General features: G+C 54.6%; 1 long non-coding RNA gene across 2 annotated transcripts; it reads left to right on the forward strand.

Moving 5' to 3' along the window:
• Positions 1 to 280: 280 nt before the first annotated feature.
• Positions 281 to 2,752, forward strand: LOC144381786 (uncharacterized). Of its 2 annotated transcripts, XR_013447607.1 has the most exons (5): positions 281 to 400; positions 858 to 1,161; positions 1,426 to 1,461; positions 1,659 to 1,965; positions 2,356 to 2,752. It is a non-coding gene; the product is annotated as an uncharacterized LOC144381786 (long non-coding RNA). The 2 variants fall into 2 exon arrangements; XR_013447606.1 differs by having other exon boundaries at positions 1,659 to 2,752.
• Positions 2,753 to 4,643: the final 1,891 nt, after the last annotated feature.

Raw genomic sequence — 4,643 nt, forward strand, 5'->3', positions numbered from 1 at the left:
CATTTCAGTTTCCTCCACGACTTCTGATGGCTTGAGAGCTCATTTCTTCTTAGCGCTGAATAATATTCCAGCGTCTGGATGGGCCACAGGTTGTTTACCCATTCACCTGCTGAAGGGCATCTTGGTTGCTTCCAGTTCTGGCAATTAAAAAGCTGCTATAAACATCCACGTGCAGGTTCGTGTGTGGAAACAGGTTTTCAGCTCCTTTGGGTAAATGCCAAGGGGTGTGACTGCTGAATCCTGTGGTTAAGACTATGTTTAGTTTCGTGAGAAACCGCCAAACCGCCTTCCAGCGCGGCAGTGCCCTCGCACATTATCACCAGCGATGGACGGATGAGACTTCTTGCTGCTCCCCAGTCTCGTCAGCATCTGGTGCTCTGGATTTTGGCCATTCTACTGGGTACGTAGTGGTATCTCATTGTTTGGCTTTTCTTTATTTTTTAATTAATTTATATTTTAAAGATTTATTTATTAATTTGAGAGAGAGAGTGGGGTGGAGGGGCAGAGAGAGAAGGAGAGACAAAATCTCAAGGAGACTCCCCGTGGAGTGCGGAGTTCGACTTGGGGCTCGATCTCAGGACCCCGAGATCATGACCTGAGCTGAAATCAAGAGTCAAACGCTCAACCACCTGAGCCACCCAGGTGCCCCTGGCTTTTCTTTAAATCCAAGTTTTGGGGTCTGTGTGGTTCCCAAAGTCCCTTCTGCTCAGGAATTATGTGGTCAGAGTCTCCAGGCAGGGCGGGGTCCTGGTAGCCAGGGACCGACTCACCTCTCTCCCACCCTCGGCAGCCCCTCAGGCCCCGTGGGGGACTGCAAGTGTTTGCTGAGTTGGATAGACTTGATCCTGTTATTTCAGAAATGACTCAGTCCCCATGAAGGGCAGAACCCACTCAGAGGAGCTGGAACCTGGAGGATTTTTCCTGAACAAGAAAGAAAGGCTCTTCTGTCCCCTCTTCCCCATGTAAGGCCTTGGACCCCAGGGTTTGGCAGACTGGGGTTTGAATCCTGGCTCCACCACCCACTAATTGCGAGATCACAGGCAAGTTTCTGCTACTCCATGCCTCAGTTTCCCTATCTGCAAAATGGGAACACTGATAGTATGAAGATTCGGTGAGGTGACTCCCACAGAACACTTAGCACAGAGCCCAGCGCCTGTCCCTGTAAGTACTTGGTCAGTGACACCTGTGAGTATTATGATTTGCCATCGTCCCGTCCAAGGCCCCTGGGGGGGGGGCGGGGAGCAGTGTGCGAGGTGGACTTTCCCTGCTGCTGCCCTCACTCTGGCACTCACAGAAATGTCTCCTGAAGGGCTTGTCACTGGAAAGCTGATCCCAGGGTTGCTCATAGGTCCCAGGAGGCTTCTGGGGTCAGACGAGTTTAGGGACACGGGGCTGAGCGTGGCTAAGCCGTTTCCTTTACTACAGAGTTTCTCGGACACCTGCGCATCTTCCAGAAGAGACGTGAGTGTGTAGTGCTTCCCAAACTTCCTGGCCATGGGACCTGCCTGTTCTGGGACATCTCATCAACCCAGATGGGCCTTGGAGGAGAAGGGCACTGGGGGGGGGGGGGAGCCGGCCTTGCTCCGGCAAGAAAGGCCCTTTGTGGTGTGACCTCCACCGCCCTTCCCACTCTAGTCTCCCCATCCTCCCCCCCACAGACCTCTGACCACTGCAGGCTGCTTGGCTGACTGAGGACATCCTAGTGATGCCCCTGAGGACCTTCTACACACTGCAGTGTCAACCTTGTTCCTGCCTGTCCAGTGACATCCGACTCAGCGCAAATGTGGCCTCTTCTGCAAAGCCTGTCTTAACCTCTGCAGGCAGAATTAGGTGTTGCCTGGGCTCCCACCCTACCCTGTTCACCTTTTCAAGCCCTTATCACTACAAGATTTTACGTGTTTGTCTTCCTCATGAGGTCATGGGCTTCTCAAGGGCAAGGACCATCGCTCATTCCTAGCCCAGCAGGTAGGCCTGGGGGCCTGGCACAGAATAAGTACCCAACAAACAGGAGTTGTTGCTTGGACCTGTGCAGTAGTATTCAGGGACATTGTCTAGCTTAGTAGTTAAAGGTATAAATATTCAGTCAGACCTAGGTTTGAATCCCAGCCTTACCCTTTATTAATTCTACGCACATGGAATAGTGATGTAACTTCTCTTAGTCCGGTTCCCTCATCTGTGAAATAGGGGGAGCCTCTACCCACTACTAGGGTTGCTATGATCTGTACATGTACACGAAGCAGCTGACCCAGAGCAAGGGCTCAGGAAATGGGGGTTTGTTGACTACATAGGCCCTTGGTCTCCTGTGTCTTCAGCAAATTTAACATATGCTTCCATTTTCTCATCTGAAAACCGCAGATGGTGGTGTTATCATAGGGTCCTCATGCCGATTTAATCGTTCATTCGTGTAGAGCACTTAGTCCTGCGCCCGGTGCAGAGGAAGCTGTCAGTAAATGGGATAGACTGTTACTCTCGTTGTTGTTGTTGTTAGAGATCCAGGTGAGAGCTTGGACACCCAGCTTCCCCCCACCCCAGTGGTACAGAGCGCCCTGCCCTTGCCTCTGCCTCCCCCCGGGGGGCTGGGGGGCTGGTATCCCCATGTCTCCAGCACCTTCTTTCTACGCCCTGCCTCCTCCCTCCCCCCAGGTCAGAGTCCACTGCTCCCCCTCCCTGTTCCCCGCCATCGGTTCTGCTCGGCAGCCCTGACACAGTTGATTGGAAATTTGTTTTATTTCTGTGCCTGCCCCCTCCCTCTCTCCCCACTGAGAAAGCAATTAAACTTGTGTTTCCCAGAGTGGGCGGCCGTAATCTGTCGTTTGCCCATGTTATCCTGCTGCCCCACTTCCAGCCTGCTTTGCTTAGGCCAGGACCGGAGATTTGCATAATCAGTAAAAATGGAACTCAGGAAAGGGGGAGGAGGTGTTGGTTTCAGGCCAGCAAATTGTGAGCACAGCTCAGGGGACCCTGATGGACCTGGGAGGGCTGGTGGGAGGGGTGGGGGGTCTCCTCTAACTTGGAGGTCCCTTTGCTGGGTCTTGTCTTCCTTTCCCTATTGGGCAGGTCAGGTCTCCATCTTTGACCCAACTTGGTCCATCCCCAAGGGCCAGGCCAAGGCTCAGAGGGGTTGGAGTTGTCTGCTGATCATCCCCCTCTCTGCATACGGCTTTCAATGGCTCCCCAGTGCCACAGTACCATGTTCCCACCTCATCCTGTCCTCTCCCCCTCAGTCCCTCCAAGGGGCCAGCATAGCAGAATTGAGCACATGCTTGGGATCCCAACTCCTGGCTACACCACGGTCCCCAGCTGACCTTGAGACAAGGACTTGGGTATGGGTTGTTTATCTGAGAGGGGATTTCAGGAAGCTCAGGGAGGCAGGAGGGAGAGTGAGCCAGGGAAGAGAGAAAAGTCTACAAAAGACACTTTAGGCAGTGGGCTAAGGGCAACTGGGCTCAGACCCTCTGGGGACTCTGAGAGCCTGCATAGAACACACCTTAGAACTGGCCCACTGAAGGCTGAGGAGGCTGGCGTAGTTATCCACTGGGGTCGATCGCTAGTTAATACCACCCTGCATGACTCTGGCCTCCCTGTGTCCATGACCTGGCAGAGGCCTTGTCCACCTTGACGCTTTGGCGTGATAGGCGCTCGCCCATTAGGGCTGGTCCTCTGGGGATGCTGCCACCCCCATACAAGCAGTCGGGGCTGTCCTGACTGAGAGGCCATAGGAAGGAGCCTGGGGTACCCCCCACCCACAGCCGCACCCACCTGCCAGACATCCGGGGCCATCCCGGATGACCATGACTGCATGGGTGACCCCAGACGAGACAGGCAGGAGAGCCTTCCAGCTGAGCCCAGCCCAACGGCAGGATCATCACCATGACTATGTGAAGCCGCCCAGTTATTACTCAGCAATAGAGAATCGATACACCCTCCAGCTCCCATCCAGCAAGGGGCTGTATTCCCACCACCTAGAACAGCACCAAGAAGTCCCATAAATATTTGCTGGATGAATGAATGGAGGAAGTGTGAGCAGAGTAGAACTTAACCAGGTGCAGAGGGGACACAGGAGATTTCCAGGCAGGAAGAGCAGCACCTGCCCAGGCCGGAGGGGCTGGAGTCCAGGCGGCGCATGGGGTAGGAGGTGAGATGGGGAAGACCAGGCAGGACGTTGGAGACCCCAGATTTGCTTTAGGGGAGGTCTTGAGGGCTGCTGGCCTGGAGGAGCCGAGGCGGGAAGCAGGAGACTGGGAGGAGGTCCTGGCTCTGTCCAGGCGGAGGTGCTTGGACATACCAGTAGCCGGATCCCAGAGCTACTCAGGAGGGGCATCGGCAGACCTGGATCAAAGTAGTAGGAGCTCCACAAAGGTTTGCTTGGGAGCTGCTGGCCCCCTCTTTGTCCCTGCCTGCCCTTCTTCCAGATTCATCTTCCATAGCATCTCACTGGGAAGGTTTTACCAACACCCACCCCGGGTGCTGGTCACTCTGGGTCCCCAGCGTGCTTTGTTTCCACGTCAGCTATGCTGCATCACACGACATGGTCAGCTCGTGGGAGTGGTACAGCACACATTTCCTTCCTTTGCTCTCTCTGCTTCTCCTGTTCTCCTTTCCTGCCCTCCCTCCTTCCTCCTTCCTCCTTCCCTTCTCTCTCT

This window comes from Halichoerus grypus, chromosome 5 (assembly GCF_964656455.1).
Source record: "Halichoerus grypus chromosome 5, mHalGry1.hap1.1, whole genome shotgun sequence".
Classification (NCBI taxonomy): Eukaryota; Metazoa; Chordata; class Mammalia; order Carnivora; family Phocidae; genus Halichoerus; species Halichoerus grypus.